This window comes from Oncorhynchus tshawytscha, linkage group LG10, assembly GCF_018296145.1.
Source record: "Oncorhynchus tshawytscha isolate Ot180627B linkage group LG10, Otsh_v2.0, whole genome shotgun sequence".
Lineage (NCBI taxonomy): Eukaryota > Metazoa > Chordata > Actinopteri > Salmoniformes > Salmonidae > Oncorhynchus > Oncorhynchus tshawytscha.
The window spans coordinates 40,265,414-40,289,175 of NC_056438.1; the positions used below are offsets into that span (position 1 = coordinate 40,265,414).

Genomic DNA, 23,762 nt, shown 5'->3' on the forward strand with positions numbered 1-23,762 from the left:
GCCCATTATCAGCAACCATCACTCCTGTGTTCCAATGGCACATAATGTTTATTTTTTTATTTCACCTTTATTTAACCAGGTAGGCTAGTTGAGAAAAAGTTCTCATTTGCAACTGCGACCTGGCCAAGATAAAGCGTAGCAATTCGACACATACAGAGTTACACATGGAATAAACAAAACATACAGTCAATAATACAGTAGAACAAAAGAAAACAAAAAGTCTATACACAGTGAGTGCAAATGAGGTAAGTTAAGGAAATAAATAGGCCATGGTGGCGAAGTAATTACAATATTGCAATTAAACACTGGAATGGTAGATTGGCAGAAGATGAATGTGCAGGTAGAGATACTGGGGTGCAAAGGAGCAAAATAAATAAATAAATACCAGTATGGGGATGAGGTAGGTAGATAGATGGGCTGTTTACAGATGGGCTATGTACAGGTGCAGTGATCTGTAAGCTGCTCTGACAGCTGGTGCTTAAAGCTAGTGAGGGAGATGTGAGTCTCCAGCTTCAGAGATTTTTGCAATTTGTTCCAGTCATGGGCAGCAGAGAACTGGAAGAAAAACGACCAACGGAGGAATTGGCTTTGGGTGTGACCAGTGAGATATATCTGCTGGAGAGCGTGCTACGTGTGGGTGCTGCTATGGTGACCAGTGAGCTGAGATAAGGCGGGGCTTTAACTAGCAGAGACTTGTAGATAACCTGTAGCCAGTGGATTTGGCGACGAGTATGAAGCGAGGGCCAGCCAACGAGAGCGTACAGGTCGCAATGGTGGGTAGTGTATGGGGCTTTGGTGACAAAATGGATTGGCACTGTGATAGACTGCATCCAGTTTGTTGAGTAGAGTGTTGGAGGCCATTTTATAGATGACATCACCGAAGTCGAGGATCGGTAGGATGGTCAGTTTTACGAGGGTATGTTTGGCAGCATGAGTGAAGTATGCTTTGTTGCGATATAGGAAGCCGATTCTAGATTTAATTTTGGATTGGAGATGCTTAATGTGAGTCTGGAAGGAGAGTTTACAGTCTAACCAGACACCTAGGTATTTGTAGTTCTCCACATATTCTAAGTCAGAGCCGTCCAGAGTAGTGATGCTGGACAGGCGGGCAGGTGTGGGCAGTGATCGATTGAATAGCATGCATTTAGTTTTACTTGCGTTTAAGAGCAGTTGGAGGCCACGGAAGGAGAGTTGTATGGCATTGAAGCTCGTCTGGAGGTTAGTTAACACAGTGTCCAAGGAGGGGCCAGAAGTATACAGAATGATGTCGTCTGCCTAGAGGTGGATCAGAGAATCACCAGCAGCAAGAGCAACATCATTGATGTACACAGAAAAGAGTCGGCCTGAGAATTTAACCCTGTGGTACACCCATAGAGACTGTCAGAGGACCGGACAACAGTCTCTCTGATTTGACACACTGAACTCTATCAGAGAAGTAGTTGGTAAACCAGGCGAGGCAATCATTTGAGAAACCAAGGCTATCGAGTCTGCCAGTAAGAATGTTGTGATTGACAGAGTCGAAACCCTTGGCCAGGTCGATGAATACGGCTGCACAGTAATGTCTCTTATCGATGGCGGTTATGATGTCATTTAGAACCTTGAGCGTGGCTGAGGTGCACCCATGACCAGCTCTGAAACCAGATTGCATAGCGGAGAAGGTACGGTGGGATTCAAAATGGTCAGTAATCTGTTTGTTAACTTGGCTTTCGAAGACCTTAGAAAGACAGGGTAGGATAGATATAGGTCTGTAACAGTTTGGGTCTAGAGTGTCTCCCCCTTTGAAGAGGGGGATGACCGCGGCAGCTTTCCAATCTTTGGGAATCTCAGACGATACGAAAGAGAGGTTAAACAGGCTAGTAATAGGGGTTGCAACAATTTAGGCAGATATTTGTAGAAAGAGAGGGTCCAGATTGTCTAGCCCGGCTGATTTGTAGGGGTCCAGATTTGCAGCTCTTTCAGAACATCAGCTATCTGGATTTGGGTAAAGGAGAAATGGTGGGGGCTTTGGCAGGTTGCTGTGGAGGGTACCGGGCAGTTGACCGGGGTAGGGGTAGCCAAGATGAAAGCATGGCCAGCCGTAGAGAAATGCTTGTTGAAATTCTCAATTGTAGTGGATTTATCGGTGGTGACAGTGTTTCCTAGCCTCAGAGCAGTGGGCAGCTGGGAGGAGGTGCTCTTATTCTCCATGGACTTTACAGTGTCCCAGAACGTTTTTGAGTTAGTACTACAGGATGCAAATTTCTGCTTGAAAAAGCTAGCCTTAGCTTTTCTAACTGCCTGTGTATATTTGTACCTAACTTCCCTGAAAAGTTGCATATCCCCTATCTATTCGATGCTAATGCAGAACGCCACAGGATGTTTTTGTATATATATAGTTATATATAGTTATATATATATATAGTTATATATAGTTATATATAGTTATATATAACTATATATATATAACTATATAACTATATATATATATATATAACTATATATATAACTATATATATATAACTAGATATATATAGATATATATATATAGATATATATAGATATATATATAGATATATATATATATATATCTATATATATATATATATATCTATATATCTATATATCTATATCTATATATCTATATCTATATATATATATCTATATATATATATCTATCTATATATATATCTATCTATATATATATATCTATATATATATATCTATATATATATATATATATATATATATATATCTATATATATATATCTATATATATATATCTATATATATATATCTATATATATATATATATATATATATATATATATATATCTATATATATATATATATCTATATATATATATATATCTATATATATATATATATATATATATATATCTATATCTATATATATATATCTATATCTATATCTATATATCTATATAGATATATATAGATATATATATATATATATATATATAGATATATATATATATATATATATATAGATATATAACTATATAGATATATAGTTATATATAGTTATATAGTTATATAGTTATATATATAGATATATATATATAGTTATATATATATAGTTATATAGTTATATATAGTTATATATATATATATATATATAATAGAGATATATATATATATATATATATATATATATATAGTATATATATATATATAGTTATAGTTAGTTATATATATATAGTAATATAGTAATATATATATATATAGATATGGAATCATCATAGAATCATGTCATTACCAAAAAAAGTGTTCAACAAAATATATTTTATATTAGAGATTCTTCCAAGTAGCCACACTTTACCTTAATGACAGATTTGCACACATTCTCTCAACCAGCTCCATGATGTAGTCACTTGGAATGCATTTCAATTAACAGGTGAACCTTAATTTGTGGAATTCCTTTCCTTTATCATGTGTTTGAGCCAATCAGTTTTGTTGTGACGAGGTAGGGTTGGTATACAGAAGATAGGGCTATTTGATAAAAGACAAAGTCCATATTATGGCAAGAACAGCTCAAATAAGCAAAGAGAAACAAAAGTCTGTCATTACTTTAAGACATGAAGGTCAGTCAATCCGGAAAATTTCAAGAACTTTGAACATTTAATCAAGTCGCAAAAACCATCAAGCGATGATGAAGAAACTGGCTTTCATGAGGACCGCCACAGGAAAGGAAGACCCAAGGTTACCTCAGCTGTAGAGGATAAGTTCATTACAGTTAACTGCACCTCACATTGCAGACCAAATAAATGCTTCAGAGTTCAAGTAACAGACACAGAAGATAACCCTATTTGGTAAAAGACCAGCTGAAAAAAAGCAAAGATAAACGAAGGTCCATTATTACTTCAAGCAAAGGTTAGTCAATCTGGAAAAATTCATGAACTTTGAACGTTTCTTCAAGTGCAGTCGCAAAAACCATCAAGAGCTAGGATGAAACTGGCTCTCATGAGGACTGCCACAGGAAGGGAAGACCCAGAGTTATCTGCTGCAGAGGATAAGTTCATTAGAGTTTCCAGCCCAAATAAATGCTTCACAGGTTTCAAGTAACATACACATCTCAACATCAACTGTTCAGAGGAGACAACGTGAATAAGGTCTTCATGGTTGAATTGCTGCAAAGAAACCACTACTAAAGAGCACCGATAATAAGAAGAGACTTGCTTGGGCCAAGAAACAGGAGCGATGGACATTAAACCGGTCAAAATCTGTCCTTTGGTCTGATGAGTCCAAATGGGAGATTTTTGGTTCCAACCGCCACGTCTTTGTGAGACGCAGAGTAGGTGAACGGATGATCTCCACATGTGGTGAAGCATTGAGGAGATGGTGTGGGGATGCTTTGCTGGAGACACTGTCTGTGATTTATTTTGAATTTAAGGCAAACTTAACCAGCATGGCTACCACAGCATTCTGCAGCGATATGCCATCACATCTGGTTTACACTTAGTCGACTATCATTTGTTTTTCAACAGGACAATGACCCAAACACATCTCCAGGCTGTGTAAGGGCTATTTGACCAAGAAAGAGAGTGATGGAGTGCTGCATCAGATGACCTGGCCTCCACAACCACCCAACCTCAACCCAACTGAGATGGTTTGGGATGTGTTGGACCGCAGAGTGAAGGAAAAGCAGCCATAAAATGCTCAGCATATGTGGGATCTCCTTCAAGACAGTCATCAAGGCAACGGGTGGCTACTTTGAAGAATCTCAAATATAAAATATATTTTGATTTGTTTAACACTTTTTTGGTTACTACATGATTCCATATCTGCTATTTCTTAGTGTTGATGTCTTCACTATTATTCTACAATGTAGAAAATAGTAAAAATAAAGAAAAACCCTTGAATGAGTGGTGTCCAAACTTTTGACTGGTACTGTACATTTAAAAACATAGTGTAGTGTATATATGTGCATCTATCAGTTACACATACATGTCAGTACATACGCACAACTAGTAGGTCGCATGGAGGAGAGGCGTTGTGCCTTGAGGTGTTGCTTTATTTGTTTTTTGAAACTAGGTTTGCTGTTCACTTGCAGTATATAAGATGGAAGGGAGTTCCATGCAGTCATGGCTCTGTATAATAACGTTCCCTTGAATTTGTTCTGGACATGGGGACTGTGAAAATCCCTGGTGGCATGTCTGGTGGGGTAAGTGTGTGTGTCAGTGATGTGTGTAAGTTGACTATGCAAACAATTAGGAATTTCCAACACCTTGTTTCATATGAAAAGAAGTGACTCAGCCAGTCTTTCCTCAAATCTGTTCTGGGCCAGCTGCAGATTAACTTGATCTTTCCTTGGAGCATTTGACCACATGACTGGACAATAATCAAGATAAGATAAAACTAGAGCCTGCAGGACTTTCTCCAGAAAGTCCTGCAGGCTCTAGTTTTATCTTATCTTGATTATTGTCCAGTCATGTGGTCAAATGCTCCAAGGAAAGATCAAGTTAATGGGGTGTTAAAAAAGCAAAGTATCTCTTTATTACGGACAGACCTCGCCCAATATTTACAACCATTGAATCTATATGCTTTGACCATGACAATTTACAATCTAAGGTAACACTAAGTAATTGAGTCTCCTCAACTTGTTCAACAACCACACCATTCATTACCAGATTAAACTGAGGTCTAGAATTTAGGGAATGGTTTGTACCAAATACAATGCTATTAGTTTTAGAGATGTTGAGGGCCAGTTTATTACTGGCCACCCATTCCAAAACAGACAGCAACTCTTTGTTAAAGAGTTTCAGTGACATATTTAGCTGTGGTTGCTGATGCGTATATGGTTGAATCATCAGCATACATGGACACACAGGTTTTATTGAATGCCAGTGGCAGGTAATTTGTAAAAAAATATTGTATTTACTTTCAAAATATTCTGTGGACAGATGTTGTTTGGAAGGAACACGCAACACTATGTGTGGAGAAAATAAGGCCCAGCACACCAACATCAAAACCTCATCCCACCTGTAAACTATAGTGGAGGGAGCATCATGGTTTGCGGCTGCTTTGCTGCCTCAGTGCCTGTTCAGCTTGCTATCACCGATGGAAAAATTAATTCCCAAGTGATTCAATACACTTTGCAGGAGAATGTAGGGAATCTGTCCGCCAATTGAAGCTCAACAAAAGTTAGTTGATGCAACAGGACACAAACCCATTAGATGAAAATCAACAACAGAATGGCTTGAACAGAAGAAAATACGCCTTCTGGAGTGGCCCAGTCAGTCCTGACCTCAACCCGATTGAGATTCTGTGGCATAACCTCAAGAGAGCAGTTCACACCAGACATATCAAGAATATTGTAGAACTGAAACAGTTTTGTAAAGAGGAATGGTCCAAAATCCCTCCTGACCAGTGTGCAGGTCTGATCCGCAACTACCGAAAACATTTGTTGAGGTTATTGATGCCAAAGAAGGGTCAACCTGTTATTATTAAATCCAAGGGTTCCCATACTTTTCCCAACCTGCACTGGTGTGATTAATAAAGAGATGAAAAATGATAATTATGTGTCTGTTAGTAGTTTAAGCAGACTGTGTTTGTCTATTTGTCTTACCGTGGACTGATCAAGGCTTTTAGAGATACTTTTGTAACATTTTACAGCTTTATGCAAGTCAACAATTCTTCATTTTAGGTCTTCTGAGATCTCTTTTGTTTGAGGCATGGTTCACATAAGGCAATGATGAAAAACAGATAAAATGTTATGACCAATTTATGCAGAAATCTAGGTAATTCTAAAGGGTTCACATACTTTTTCTTCCCACTGTACAGTGCGATGTCCCTCAGGGCAGTTCTTGGGCCTTTACTCATCTCTATTTTTACAATTGATTTGCCACTGGTCTTACAAAGCTAGAATGACTATGTATGCAGATGATTCCACACATGTCAGTAACCAAATCCAGAGAGCTCACTGAAATTTAAATTAAAATTGTACCTTTATTTAACCAGGCAAGTCAGTTAAGAACAAATTCTTATTTTCAATGACGGCCTAGGAACAGTGGGTTAACTGCCTGTTCAGGGGCAGAACGACAGATTTGTACCTTGTCAGCTAGGGGGTTTGAACTTGCAACCTTCCGGTTACTAGTCCAACGCTCTAACCACTAGGCTACCCTAGTGGATTTAGAGTATCAGAATGGGTGATTAATAATAAACTGGCCTTAAATACATCTAAAACGAGAAGCATTGTCCGTGTTTCAAAATATTCTCTAAGACCTAAACCTCAACTGGAGTTGTACATAAAGGGTGTGAGCATTCAGCAAGTGGAGGAAGCTAAACTCCTAGGTACAGTATAACATTGGATGGTCAATTATCATGGTCAAGTCATATGGACAAAGTTGTTGTGAAGATTGGAAGGGGTGTCTGTAATAAAAATATGTTCTGCATTTTTTTGACACACAAAACAAAGCCAACACCTCATTTGGCCGCCTTTCCTTCCAGTTCTCTGCTGCCAGTGACTGGAACGAATTGCAAAAATCGCTGAAGTTGGAGACTTGTATTTCCCTCACCAACTTTAAACATCAACTATCTGAGCAGCTAACCGATCGCTGCAGCTGTACATAGTCCATCTGTAAATAGCCCACCCAATCTATCTACCTCATCCCCATACTGTTTCTATTTTATTCACTTTTCTGCTCTTTTGCACACCAGTATCTCTACTTGCACATCATCATCTGCTCATTTATCACTCCAGTGTTAATCTGCTAAATTGTAACTATTCACTCCTATGGCCTATTATTGCCTACCTCCTCATATGCCTTTTGCACACACTGTATATAGACTTTCTTTTTTCTACTGTGTCATTGATTTGATTATTGTGTTATTGGCTTGTTTATTGTTTACTCCATGTGTTACTCTGTGTTGTTGTCTGTGTCACACTGCTTTGCTTTATCTTGGCCAGGTCGCAGTTGCAAATGAGAACTTGTTCTCAACTAGCCTACCTGGTTAAATAAAGGTGAAATAAATCAAATGAAAAAAACACACAAAACAAACTGTACTAGTTGAGGCTTTGGTCCCATCTTGATTACTGTCCGGTAATATGGTCTAGTACAGCACAGAAAAACCGAGCAAAACTACAGCTGGCTCAAAACAGAGAAGCATGCCTTGCTCTTAACTGCACATACAGAAATAACAAACATGCATACCAGACTTTCATGGTTGAGGGTTGATGAGAGATTAACTACTTATCTTCTAGTTTTTATTATAAAATTCAAAAATGTTATATTGTCTGCATAATCAATTAACATTCAGCTCAGACTCCCATACACACCCAACAATACATGCCACCAGGGATCTTTTCACAGTCCCCAAGTCCAAAACGAACTCACGGCAACGCACAGTTTAATACAGGGCCATGATCACTATCTGTTTATTAAATCCCCTTAAAAAATCTCACCAGGTTCTTCAGAAGTGCGGACAGCTCCTTGACGAGGCTGGAGAACTTGACAAAGGCGGTTCCTAGATCGGGGTTGTCCCTGCTGATGAAGTTGCTACCAAACTTGTCCAGTGCCTGGCCATAATTCCCTTCATTCTGGACGTGATCTGCAAGCAGAGGTGACACAACACATGAAAAAAAAACATGTTCACTCAAAACAAGGGATTCATTAATAACGTTTGGGTCCTGGAGCTAAGTATGCTGTCCCTTTCATATTCAACAGACCAAAATATTTTCTTCACATATAACTGGTACCCTAAGTCTATGAAATGTATATAGACATTATGGATATTATATCGTTCTTTATTTGTGGTGGCATTTGGGAATGGCATTTTGGAAAATCACCTAATATGGCATCTTAGTGACTTTAGAGTATTTACCATTATGATAACATTGCGCCAAAAGTAGGAGTAGTAACATCAATTTTTTAAATTGAGGATTTTCTTAAATTGAGGCCACAGATGCTCAAATCTAAGGTCATTAACCCTTGAAAAATATTTAGCTTAAGTGATGATTAATCTTTTCACTCACAATGTAATTTCCCTTCATATAAATTGAGTAACATCAATCAAACTTTGTATTTAGACACACCAAATTATCAATGAAATCCTGAAATGTATGGTGGGATTAGCCAATACTTTTCTTTAATATAGACCCTCCCCCGATAATGGTTTGCCACAGGGGGGAATGCTGAAGGTCCTTGTATATCTTTATAATGAGTGATTTTGAAGTCGGAAACATCAATGACATAAAATATAGGGACCCATTATATTCGTTTTAAAAAGTTTCCATTTTAACAGCAGACTTTGTTTTTAATGATCAATATAACATCCAAAAGAATAGATAGATCTCAAAATCCAAAAGTACAGTGCCTTCAGAAAGTATTCGCACCTCTAGACTTTTTCCACATTTTTGTTTCAGCCTGAATTTCTATGGGATTAAACTGAGATATTGCCAATGTGGAATTATGTTTTTAGAAATGTTTACAAATTAATACAAAAATAAAAAGATGAAAGATCTTGAGACAATAAGTATTCAACCCCTTTATGGCAAGCCTAAATAAGGTCAGGAGTAAAATGCTGCTTAACAAGTCACATAATATTTTCAGACCCTTTACTCAGTACCTTGTTGAAGCAGTTTTGGCAGCCATTACAGCCTGGAGTCTTCTTGGGTATGACACTACAAGCTTGGCACACCTGCATTTGGGGAGTTTCTCCCAATCTTCTCTGCAGATCTTCTCAAGCTCCATCAAGTTGGATGGGGAGCATCGTTGCACAACTATTTTCAGGTGTCTCCAGAGATGTTCGATCGTGTTCAAGTCCGGGCTCTGGCTGGGCCACTCAAGAACATTCAGAGACTTGTCCCAAAGCCACTCCTGCGTTGTCCCACTGGAAAGTGAACCTTCACCCCAGTAAGTTCCTGAGGAGGTTTTCATCAAGGATCTCTGTACTATGCTCCGTTCGTCTTTCCCTCGATCATGACTAGTCTCCCAGTCCCTGCCGCCTAAAAACATTCCCACAGCATGATGGTACCCTATTCTGGTACCCTTCCCCAGATCTGTGCCTCGACACCACCCTGTCTCGGAGCTCTACGGACAATTCCTTCGACCTCATGGCTTGATTTTTGCTCTGACACGCGCTGTCAACTGTGGGACCTTATATAGAAAGGTGTGTCTAAATCATGTCCAATCAATTGAATTTACCACAGGTGAACTCCAAACAAGTTGTACAAACATCTCAAGGATGATCCATGGAAACAGGAGGCACCTGAGCTGAATTTCGAGTCTCGTAGAAAATGGTCTGAATACTTACATAAATAAGGTATCTGTTTTTGATTTTTATTACATTTGCAAACATTTCAAAAACCTATTTTCACTACATCATTATATGGTATTGTGTGTAGATTGATGAGCTTTAAAAAAAGAAAAAAAGACAAAAATGTGGAAAGGGGTCTGAATAAATTCCAAAAGTATCTGGACATCCCTTCAAATTAGTGGATTTGGCTATTTCAGCCACACCCATTGCTGACAGGTGTATAAAATCGAGCACACAGTCATGCAGTCTCCATAGACAAACATTGGCATTAAATTGGCCTTACTGAAGAGCTCAGTGATTTTCAATGTGGCACCGTCATAGGAAGCCAACTTTCCAAGAAGTCAGTTTGTCAAATGTCTGCCTTGCTAGAGCTGCCCCAGTGAACAGTAAGTGCTGTTATTGTGAAGTGAAGACATCTCAGAGCAACAACGTCTCAGCCGCTAAGTGGTAGGCCACACAATTGTTTGGTTGCAACACTCATTACCGAGATCCAAACGGCCACTGCAAGAAACGTCAGCACAAGAACCGTTTGTCGGGAGCTTCATGAAATGGGTTTTCAATGTTTTTTTTGTTACCTTTATTTAACTAGGCAAGTCAGTTAAGAACAAATTCTTATTTGCGATTGCAGCCTACCAAAAGGCAAAACACGCCCCGCGGGGACGAGGGCTGGGATTAAAATGTTTAACAAAAATATAGGACAACACACATCAAGACAAGAGACACCACAACACTACATAAAGAGAGACCTAAGTCAACAACATTAGCAAGGCAGCAACACAACATGGTAGCAGCACAAAACATGGTACAAACACTATTGGGCACAGACAACAGCAAAGTGCAAGAAGATAGAGACAACAATACATCACATGAAACAGCCACAGTCTTAGAATGAAGAGATGGGAGATAAAACTGTCCAGTTTGAGTGTTTTTTTGCAGCTCGTTCCAGTCGCTAGCTGCAGCAAACTAAAAGGAGGAGCGACCCAGGGATGTGTGTGCTTTGGGGACCTTTAAGAATGTGACTGGCAGAATGGGTGTTGTATGTGGAGGATGAGGGTTGCAGTAGATATCTCAGATGGGGGGAGTGAGGCCTAAGAGGGTTTTATAGATAAGCATCAACCAGTCAGTCTTGCAACGGGTATTAATTAAGAGATGACCCGTTTACAGAGGAGTATAGAGTGCAGTGATGTGTCCTACAAGGAGCATTGGTGGCAAATCTGATTGCCGAATGGTAAAGAACATCTAGCCGCTCGACAGCACCCTTACCTGCCAAACTATAAATTACTTCTCTGTAAGCTAGCATGGGTAGGATGGTCATCTGAATCAGGGCTAGTTTGGCAGCTGGAGTGAAAGAGTAGCGAATACGATAGAAGAAACTAAGTCCAGAGTCTGCAAAATGTCTTGAAAAACTTGGGAATTCATTTTTCCATCAATGATAGCAAGCTGTCCAGGCCCTAAGGCAGCCCCGAACCATGATGCTCCTTTCACCATACTTTACAGTTGGGATGAGATTTTGATGTTGATGTGCTGGGCCTTATTTTCTACACACATAGTGTTGTGTGTTCCTTCCAAACAACTCAACTTTAACAGAATATTTTGGCAGTAGCACTGGGGAACATCCAGGTGCTCTTTTGAGAGCTTCAGACGTACAGCAATGTTTTTTTTGGACAGCAGTGGCTTCTTCCGTGGTGTCCTCCCATGAAAGCAATTCTTGTTTAGTGTTTTACGTATTGTATACAGGTCAACAGAGATGTTAGCATCTTCCAGAGATTTCTGTAAGTCTTTAGCTGAAACTCTAGGATTCTTCTTAACCTCATTGAGCATTCTGTGCTGTGCTCTCTCTTGCAGTCGTCTTTGCAGGATGGCCACTCCTAGGGAGAGTAGCAACAGACAATAGCTTTTTCCATTTATAGACAATTTGTTTTACCATGGACTGATGAACATCAAGGCTTTTAGAGATAATTTTGTAACCCTTTCCAGCTTTATGCAAGTCAACAACTCTTAATCTTAGGTCTTCTGAGATCTCTTTGTTCGAGGCATGGTTCACATGGTTCATCAGGCAATGATAAAGATCAGATCAAATTTTATGACTAATTTATGCAGAAATCCAGGTAATTGAAAAGGGTTCACATACTTTGTCTTGCCACTGTAAATGGATGAGAGACCTTCCTAATGCCTGAGCTATGTTGTTGATGTACATTGAGAAGAGTGTGGGGCCTGGGATCGAGCCTTGGGGTACTCCCTTGGTGACAGGCAGTGGCTGAGACAGAAGATGTTCTAACTTTACACACTGCACTCTTTTGAGAGAGGTAGTTAGTAAACAAGGCCAAAGAACCCTCAGACACCAATACTCCTTACCAACCCACAAGAATGGAACGGTCTACCATATCAAAAGCTTGGCCAAGTCAATAAAAATAGCAGCACAACATTCCTTAGAATCAAGGGCAATCGTGTCATAATTTAGGACCTTCAAGGTTGCAGTGACACATCCATAACCTCAGGGGAAACCAGATTGCATACCAGAGAGAATATTACAGACATCAAGAAAGCCAGTCAGTTGATTATTGACAAGTTGTTCCAACACTTTTGATAAATAGGTCAAAACAGAAATAGGCCTATAACATTTAAAGAAGGGTTAGGATTAGTGCGGTCGGTGCGGTAAGGATGGTGCGGTCTGCACAACGCATCACCGGGGAGACACTACCTGCCCTTCATGACAAATATAGCACCCGATGTCACAGGAAGGCAAAAAAGATCAAATACAACAACCACCCGAGCCACTGCCTGTTCACACCGCTACCACCCAGAAGGTGAGGTTGGTGCATCAAAGCTGGGACAGAAAGAGTTCTCCTTCACCCATTTTAGATGTGTGTGTATTAGGTAGTTGTTGGGTAATTGTTAGATTGCTTGTTAGATATTACTGCACTGTCAGAACCAGAAACACAAGCATTTCGCTACACTGGCATTAACATCTGCTAACCATGTCTACATGACAACAAAAATTGGATTTGATTGGTATTATAGTTATTATTACAATTATTATGATTAAGTTCCCCAGCAAGAAAACCATAGTGAACCTCAAAAGAAGGGGGAACTACTACTTACCAACATCCAAAACGAAACAGGTGGGGTTTTAGGAGGAGTTCTGAAAGATTCATGGGGTTGTCCACTGAAACCTAAAAGACAACCACCATGAGCGCCCACTAAATTTGCCCAAGAAAAAGCAAACAAAGGATAAACCCACACCAAACTAAAAGACAGGGAGCAAACCAAAAAGGTGGAAAAATCCAATCAAATGATATTTGTCACATACACGTGTAGAGCAGATGTTATTGCGGGTGTAGTGAAATGCTTGTGTTTCTATCTCCAACAGAGCAGTAATATCTAACAATACACACAATCTAAAAGTAAAGGAATGGAATTAAGAATATATAAATACTTGAATGAGCAATGTCAGAGCGGCATAGACTAAGACAGTAGAATAGGATACAGTATATACATATCCAATCAAATTTATTTGTCACATACACATGGTTAGCAGATGTTAATGCGAGTGTAGCGAAATGCTTGTGCTTCTAGTTCCGACAATGCAGTAATAACCAACAAGTAATCTAACTAACAATTCCAAAACTACTGTCTTATACACAGTGTAAGGGGATAAAGAATATGTACATAAGGATATATGAATGAGTGATGGTACAGAGCAGCATAGGCAAGATACAGTAGATGGTATCGAGTACAGTATATACATATGAGATGAGTATGTAAACAAAGTGGCATAGTTAAAGTGGCTAGTGATACATGTAATTACATAAGGATGCAGTACATGATATAGAGTACAGTATATACGTATACATATGAGATGAATAATGTAGGGTATGTAAACATTATATTAGGTAGCATTGTTTAAAGTGGCTAGTGATATATTTTACATCATTTCCCATCAATTCCCATTATTAAAGTGGCTGGAGTTGAGTCAGTGTGTTGGCAGTGGCCACTCAGTGTTAGTGGTTGCTGTTTAACAATCTGATGGCCTTGAGATAGCTGTTTTTCAGTCTCTCGGTCCCAGCTTTGATGCACCTGTACTGACCTCGCCTTCTGGATGATAGCGGGGTGAACAGGCTGTGGCTCGGGTGGTTGTTGTCCTTGATGATCTTTATGGCCTTCCTGTGACATCGGGTGGTGTAGGTGTCCTGGAGGGCAGGTAGTTTGCCCCCGGTGATGCGTTGTGCAGACCTCACAACCCTCTGGAGAGCCTTACGGTTGTGGGCGGAGCAGTTGCCGTACCAGGCGGTGATACAGCCCGCCAGGATGCTCTCGATTGTGCATCTGTAGAAGTTTGAGAGTGCTTTTGGTGACAAGCCGAATTTCTTCAGCCTCCTGAGGTTGAAGAGGCGCTGCTGCGCCTTCTTCACGATGCTGTCTGTGTGAGTGGACCAATTCAGTTTGTCTGTGATATGTATGCCGAGGAACTTAAAACTACTACCCTCTCCACTAGTGTTCCATCGATGTGGATAGGGGGGTGTTCCCTCTGCTGTTTCCTGAAGTCCACAATCATCTCCTTAGTTTTGTTGACGTTGAGTGTGAGGTTATTTTCCTGACACCACACTCCGAGGGCCCTCACCTCCTCCCTGTAGGCCGTCTCGTCGTTGTTGGTAATCAAGCCTACCACTGTTGTGTCGTCCACAAACTTGATGATTGAGTTGGAGGCGTGCGTGGCCACGCAGTCATGGGTGAACAGGGAGTACAGGAGAGGGCTCAGAACGCACCATTGTGGGGCCCCAGTGTTGAGGATCAGCGGGGTGGAGATGTTGTTGCCTACCCTCACCACCTGGGGGCGGCCCGTCAGGAAGTCCAGTACCCAGTTGCACAGGGCGGGGTCGAGACCCAGGGTCTCGAGCTTGATGACGAGCTTGGAGGGTACTATGGTGTTAAATGCCGAGCTGTAGTCGATGAACATCATTCTCACATAGGTATTCCTCTTGTCCAGATGGGTTAGGGCAGTGTGCAGTGTGGTTGAGATTGCATCGTCTGTGGACCTATTTGGGTGGTAAGCAAATTGGAGTGGGTCTAGGGTGTCAGGTAGGGTGGAGGTGATATGGTCCTTGACTAGTCTCTCAAAGCACTTCATGATGACGGAAGTGAGTGCTACGGGGCGGTAGTCGTTTAGCTCAGTTACCTTAGCTTTCTTGGGAACAGGAACAATGGTGGCCCTCTTGAAGCATGTGGGAACAGCAGACTGGTATAGGGATCAATTGAAAATGTCCATAAACACACCAGCCAGCTGGTCTGCGCATGCTCTGAGGGCGCGGCTGGGGATGCCGTCTGGGCCTGCAGCCTTGCGAGTGTTAACACGTTTAAATGTTTTACTCACCTCGGCTGCAGTGAAGGAGAGGCCGCATGTTTTCGTTGCAGGCCGTGTCAGTGGCACTGTGTTGTCCTCAAAGCGGGCAAAAAAGTTATTTAGTCTGCCTGGGAGCAAGACATCCTGGTCCGTGACTGGGCTGGTTTTCTTCTTGTAGTCCGTAATTGACTGTAGACCCTGCCACATACCTCGTGTCTGAGCCGTTGAATTGAGATTCTACTTTGTCTCTATACTGGCGCTTAGCTTGTTTGATAGCCTTGCGGAGGGAATAACTGCATTGTTTGTATTCAGTCATGTTACCAGTCACCTTGCCCTGATTAAAAGCAGTGGTTCGCGCTTTCAGTTTCATGCGAATGCTGCCATCAATCCACGGTTTTTGGTTAGGGAATGTTTTAATCGTTGCTATGGGAACGACATCTTCAACGCACGTTCTAATGAACTCGCACACCGAATCAGCGTATTCGTCAATGTTGCTGTCTGACACAATACGAAACATATCCCAGTCCACGTGATGGAAGCAGTCTTGGAGTGAGGAATCAGCTTGGTCGGACCAGCGTTGGACAGACCTCAGCGTGGGAGCTTCTTGTTTTAGCTTCTGTTTGTAGGCAGGGATCAGCAAAATGGAGTCGTGGTCAGCTTTTCCAAAAGGAGGGCGGGGCAGGGCCTTATATGCGTCGCGGAAGTTAGAGTAACAATGATCCAAGGTTTTTCCCGCCCTGGTTGCGCAGTCGATATGCTGATACAATTTAGGGAGTCTTGTTTTCAGATTAGCCTTGTTAAAATCCCCAGCTACAATGAATGCAGCCTCAGGATGTATGGATTCCAGTTTGCAAAGAGTCAAAATAAAGTTTGTTCAGAGCCATCGATGTGTCTGCTTGGGGGGGAATATATACAGCTGTGATTATAATCGAAGAGAATTCTCTTGGTAGATAATGCGGTCTACATTTGATTGTGAGGAATTCTAAATCAGGTGAACAGATGAGATGAGTAATGCAAAATATGTAAACATTATTAAAGTGACGACCGTTCCATTATTAAAAAGTGGTCAGTGTTTTCAAGTTTGGGCAGCAGCCTCTAATGTGCTAGTGATGGCTATTTAACAGTCTGATGGCCATGAGATAGAAGCTTTTTTTCAGTCTCTCGGTCCCAGCTTGATGTGCCTGTATCGACCTCGCCTTCTGGATGATAGCAGGGAGAACAGGCGTGGCTCAGGTGGATGATGTCATTGATGAAGTTTTAGCCTTCCTGTGACATCGAGTGCTGAGCACGCATCCCTGTGGGGCCCTAGTGTTGAGGATCAGCGAAGGAGAGGTGGTTTCCTACCTTCACAAGGGGGCAGCCAGTCAGGAAGTCCAGGACCCAGTTGCACAGGGCAGGGTTCAGGGTTCAGACCCAGGGCCTCAAGTTTAATGATGAGCTTGGAGGGTACTATGGTGTTGAATGGTGAGCTATAGTCAATGAACAACATTCTTGAAGTCGGAAGTTTACAAACGCCTTAGCCAAATACATTTAAACTCAGTTTTTCACAATTCCTGACATTTAATCCTAGTAAAAATGCAGTTAGGACAGTTAGGTCTTAGGGCAGTTAGGATCACCACTATTTTAAGAATGTGAAATGTCAGAATATTAGGAGAGAGAATGATTTATTTCAGTTTTATTTCTTTCATCACATTCCCAGTTGGTCAGAAGTTTACATACACTTAATTAGTATTAATTAGCCTTTAAATAGTTTAACTTGGGTCAAACGTTTCAGGGATCCTTCCACAAGCTTCCCACAATAAATTGGATTAATTTTGGCCCATCCCTCCTGACAGAGGTGGTGTAACTGAGTCAGGTTTGTAGGCCTCCTTGCTCGCACACACTTTTTCAGTTCTGCCCACAATTTTCTATAGGATGAGGTCAGGACTTTGTAATGGCCACTCCAATATCTTGACTTTGTTCTCCTTAAGCCATTTTTCCACAACTTTGGAAGTATGCTTGGGGTCATTGTCCATTTGGAAGAACCATTTGCGACCAAGCTTTAACTTCCTGACTGTTGAGGAAGTTAAACGAAAAACGTTCCTGTTTTAAACAAGATATTTTGTCACGAAAAGATGCTCGACTATGCATATAATTGACAGCTTTGGAAAGAAAACACTATGACGTTTCCAAAACTGCAAAGATATTGTCTGTGAGTGCCACAGAACTGATGTTACAGGCGAAACCCAGATAAATATCCAATCAGGAAGTGCCGCATGTTTTGAAACCGCCTAATGGCAATGACTCCTTATATGGCTGTGGAGGAGCTAGGAGTCGGCTTACATTTTCCACGTTTTCCCCAAGGTGTCTGCAGCATTGTGACGTATTTGTAGGCATATCATTGGATGATTGACCATAAGAGACTACTTCTACCAGGTGGTCGCTTGGTGTCCTCCGTCGCAATTATTGCGTAATCTCCAGCTGCAGTATTTTTCAGTTTTGACTCTGAGGAACCGACTGCCACGAATGATTTTTCATCGAATAGAATTGTGAAAAACACCTTGAGGATTGATTCTAATCCAAAAATAATCTTTTTGGAAAAAATGAACATTTGCTATCTGAGAGTCTCATCATTTAAAACATCTGAAGTTCTTCAAAGGTAAATGATTTTATTTGAATGCTTTTCTTGTTTTTGTGAAAATGTTGCCCGTTGAATGCTAGGCTTAATGCTATGCTAGGCTATCAATACTCTTACACATGCTTGTGTAGCTGGTTGAAAAGCATATTTTGAAAATCTGAGATGACAATGTTGTTAACAAAAGGCTAAGCTTGTGTTTCAATATATTTATTTCATTTCAATTGTGATTTTCATGAATAGGAAACGTTGCGTTATGGTAATGAGCTTGAGGCTATGATTACGCTCCCGGATACGGGTTTGGAGTCACAAGAAGGTAACGAGAGGAGGACAGAGGAGCCTCTTAAAGAAGAAGTTATAGGTCTGTGAGAGACAGAAATCTTGCTTGTTTGTAGGTGACCAAATACTTATTTTCCACCATAATTTGCAAATAAATTCATTAAAAATCCTACAATGTGATTTTCTGGATTTTTTTTCTCATTTTTTTCTGTCATAGTTGAAGTGTACCTATGATGAAAATTACAGGCCTCTCTCATCTTTTTAAGTGGGAGAACTTGCACAATTGGTGGCTGACTAAATACTTTTTTGCCCCACTGTACATTTATTGTGTAAAATGAAGTCCAATGAGTGTCATCTGATGAAGATCAAAGTTAGTGATTCATTTCATCTATATTTCTGCTTTTTGTGACTCCTCTCTTTGGCTGGAAAAATGGCTGTGTTTTTCTGTGACCTGGCTCTGACCTAACATAATCGTTTGGTTTGCTTTCGCTGTAAAGCCTGAAATCGGACACTGTGGCTGGATTTACAACAAGTGTATCTTTAAATGGTGTAACGTACTTGTATGTTTGAGGAATTTTAATTATGGAATTTCTGTTGTTTTGAATTTGGCGCCCTGCACATTCACTTAGCGGGATCTCAGTCCAAAGAGGTTTTAACTGACTTGCCTAGTTAAATAAAGGTTAAATAAAAATACATTTTAAAAAGTGGAGTTTTGTGCTTAGACATGTAGCTTGCTAGCTAGTTAAACAATGAACCATAATCGCAACTCATAACATTATTACCCTGCATGAATCTGCAGGTACCTAACCAACCAGGTTCAATGTTAGCTAGCTAACATTAGGCTATAACTAGCAATGCAAGTGGATCTGAGATACAAATAATAGAACTACACAGATCATACACTTAACATTAGCTAGGCAGCCTACTAACGTTAGCTAGCTAGCTAACAGTACACTTTAAATTGAAATGAAAACGACATCCTGACAAAATTAGAAACGTGTAATATTTGAAATTACTCAGGCCCAGAAGCTAAGATATGCATATAATTGGTAGATTTGGATAGAAAACACTCTAAAGTTTCTAAAACTGTTAAAATAATGTATGCGAGTATAACAGAACTGATATGGCAGGCGAGAACCTGAGAAAAATCCATCCAGGAAGTGGAATTATTTTCATGTGGCTGTTTTTCAACTCAATGCCTATAGAGAATCCAATGAGTTAGGACCCAGATTGCAGTTCCTATGGCTTCCAATAGATGTCAACAGTCTTTAGACATCGTTTCAGTCTTTCATTTTGAAAAATGACGAGTAAACAGCAATGTTGGTCAGAGGACAAAGGAACCTAACAGACCTGATTCGGCGTGCTCCCATCAGCACACCGTTTGTTATTTTTCCTTTCTATTGAAAACAGTATTGTCCAGTTTAAAAATGATTGATTATGAAGACAAACAACCTGAGGATTAAATATAAATGTTGTTTGACATGTTTCAACGAACTTTACCGGTGTTTTTAGTATGCATTCGTCTGCCTGCTGTGACCGCCTTGGAGCTATCGGATTACTGAACAAAATGCGCCAACAAAACCGAGTTTTTGGGACATAAAGAGGGACTTTATCGAACAAAACAAACATTTTCTGTGTAACTGGGAGTCTTGTGAGTGCAACCATATGAAGATCATCAAAGTAAGTGATTAATTTTATCGCTATTTCTGACTTTTGTGACTCCTCTACCTGGCTGGAAAATGCTTGTATGCTTTTGTGTGCTGGGCTCTGTCCTCAGATAACCGCATGGTATACTTTCGCCGTAAAGCCTTTTTGAAATCTGACATAGTGTCTGGATTAACAAGAAGTTACTCTTTAAGGAGATGTAGAACACTTGTATGTTTTATGAATTTTTAATTATGAGTATTTCTGTTTTTGAATTTGGTGCTCTGCAATTTCGCCGGATGTTAGCCAGGTGGGATGCTAGCGTCCCACATACCCTAAAGAGGTTATAGGCCTAACGTGTATTACGAACACAAACACCCCTATATCCTATCAATGGCGCAGTCACATGAATTCCAGGCGGCCTACACCGAACGTTCAATCATTTTTTTTCTTGAATAGAAATGTCATGTCCTAACATGGAACCTGCCACAGAAGCCTTCTCTGCAAAGACCATTGGATTTCACCTGATTCACATTCAAGTAGCAGTAGCTAACATTTGCGAGGCAGCATCGACAGTGAAAATGCAGTGTTTCCCCCAAAGGGATCTTTGTCTTGGAGGATTATTGATCCCTTGGGAGGTCACCAACCTACTACAGGTCAATAAGGGACATAAGGCACAAGCTAAGTTTAAATCTGTATCGAACTGCAGCAGTTAGCTCTAATGAACCACAGCCCCTGCTGACTTCTTCAAGACCCAACCAAGTGTCCTTCTATTGTAAATCTAATGATAAGGAATGTTTTGTATTGTTTCACAACAAAAAATTGTATGAAATTGGCAAAAAGATAAATTACACTTATGACTTATACTTTAAAAAACACATTAGAAACACAAGCTATGAAAATGTTTTAGCCTTTGTCATCATCTGTTTAGCAAGTGAATCATGGCCTATATAAGTAGTTATAGTGTATATAACGCACCTTCCTTCTCAACCCTGGGGGCCAGTGTCTGACGAGGCATAGTCTTAGCCACTAGTCCCATTCCAATATGTAGCTCTGAATTGTGTAAGCCATCACAGATATTGAGTTAAGTTGAGAAAGGGCGAGGGCATAAGGGCATTGTGCATGTCCTGACCTTGGTGGTTGAATATCCCTCCAGGGTTGACACATGGGCTAATAAGGGGGCAGCAGTAGACAGATGGGGGTTGGATAGAATGGAACAGGCTAAAGGAAGATTGAGCATACAGCTACAGGTTGAAGCTGTAGTGACCTAGTAATATAGTCATTAGGTGTAAGCCACTTATAGAACTGTCAACTTTAACAGTTAGACAAACTCACTGCAGTAACAATGAAACGGTTGCCGGAATAACATATTGTTGTCCCACCCAATCAAATATTTAAAAAAATATTGTGCCTGACACACATTCCATAATTGACAGACATTCTATGGTGAAGTCGTTAATGACAAAGTATCGTCACTTATATATGAATTAGAGTTCAGAGCAGTCTGACCACACATCGAATGCCTTTCAATCCCATTCCCCCAGAGAATATTGTCGTCAGAGGCACTATTACTTTACTCATGCCACGTGTAACCATTAAAGACACCAATATAAATTGTGGGGAAAAACTATGAGGCGTTGGTACTAGCTGGGACTGTCATTCAGACGTGGGTGTTTTAAAATTCAGCTTTCGATATTTGAACTCCCTCCACTGTGACGGTACACCAGCTTGTAACAAACCAACTTGTAATTGTGCTTGCTGCCACATGGTGCACCATGGGTCTCCTTCACTGAGGTAAAACAAGAAAACTTAATTTTGAATGGTCAGAACTATACACCCCACTGTATGTGGTACATACAGGAAGAAAACCAATAACACAATGTCGACAGTCCCACCGCCACACATACATTTTTGTGCAGTGATTAATCACATATTTCATGCACTGAGCTAGAAATTTGGGCTTTAAAAAAAATTGGGAGGCACAAAACCAGAACAGTTGAGAGGATGAGGCCTTTCGGGGAAGTGTAGGAGTATGGACTGAGTAAGAGGACGAGACTACCTTGACCAGAGTTGTAGATGGCTTTCACAGACTTCTTCACCTTCTGTAAAGCAGTCCGGTCTTGATCCAAAGCCTGAGGACGGGGAGATAAGAGAAAAGGGAGATGAGATCAGACACATTTGAAAGTCTTCAAGATACAGTGCATTCTTGTAATACCAGAACATGTGTTAAACTATATTTTAAACATAATCATCGATGACTGTAGAAGTTGAGGGGAGCAGCATTTTTCAGAGAGGACCCTTACAGATCTAAGCAGAAAATAGTTGTATTTTGTAGTTTATTTTACTTTTGAAATGCTCAAGGTAGTTGAATATACAGTGGGGGAAAAAAGTATTTAGTCAGCCACCAATTGTGCAAGTTCTCCCACTTAAAAAGATGAGGCCTGTAATTTTCATCATAGAGGTACACTTCAACTATGACAGACAAATTGAGAAAAAAAATTCAGAAAATCACATTGTAGGATTTTAATGAGTTTATTTGCAAATTATGGTGGAAAATCAGAACAGTACAGAGTAGTGATGCTGGACGGGCGGGCAGGTGCAGGCAGCAATCGGTTGAAGAGCATGCATTTAGTTTTACTTGCATTTAAGAGCAGTTGGAGGCCACAGAAGGAGAGTTGTATGGCATTGAAGCTCGTCTGGAGGTTAGTTAACACAGTGTCCAAAGAAGGCCAAGAGGGATACAGAATGGTGTCGTTTGCGTAGAGGTGGATCAAAGAATCACCAGCAGCAAGAGCGACATTGATGTATACAGAGAAAAGAGTCGGCCCGAAAATGGAACCCTGTGGCACCCCAATAGAGACTGCCAGAGGTTCGGATAACAGGCCCTCCGATTTGACACACTGAACTCTATCAGAGAAGTAGTTGGTTAACCAGGCAAGATAATCATTTAAGAAACCGAGGCTGTTGAGTCTGCCAATAAGAATGTTATGATCGACAGAGTCGAAAGCCTTAGCCAAGTCAATGAATACGGCTGCACAGTAATGTCTCTTATCGATCGCGGTTTTGATATAATTTAGGACCTTGAACATGGCTGAGGTACACAGATGACCAGCTCTGAAACCAGATTGCAAAGCGGAGAAGGTACGTGGGATTCGAAATGGTCGGTAATCTATTTGTTAATTTGGCCTTCGAAGACCTTAGAAAAGGCAGGGAAGAATAGATATAGGTCTGTAGCAGTTTGGGTCTAGAGCGTGTCCCCCTTTGAAGAGGGGGATGACCGCGGCAGCCTTCCAAACTATGGGAATCTCAGACGATACTAAAGAGAGGATGAACATGCTAGTAATAGAGGTTGCAAGAATTGAGGCGGATAATTTTAGAAAGAGACAGTCCAGATTATCTAGCCCGGCTGATTTGTAGGTGTCCAGATTTTGCAGCTCTTTCAGAACATCAGCTATCTGGATTTGGGTGAAGGAGAAGTGGGGGAGACTTGGGCGAGTTGCTGTGGGGGGGCGGAGGGCTGTTGATCGGGGTAGAGGTAGCCAGGTGGAAAGCATGGCCAGCCACAGAAAAATGCTTATTGAAGTTCTCAATTATAGTGGATTTGTTTGTGACACTGTTTCCAAGCCTCAG

General features: G+C 40.6%; 1 pseudogene; it reads right to left on the reverse strand.

The window, feature by feature from the left end:
• LOC112235126 overlaps positions 1-23,762 on the reverse strand; it is a 227,264-nt pseudogene that overhangs the window by 119,101 nt on the left and 84,401 nt on the right.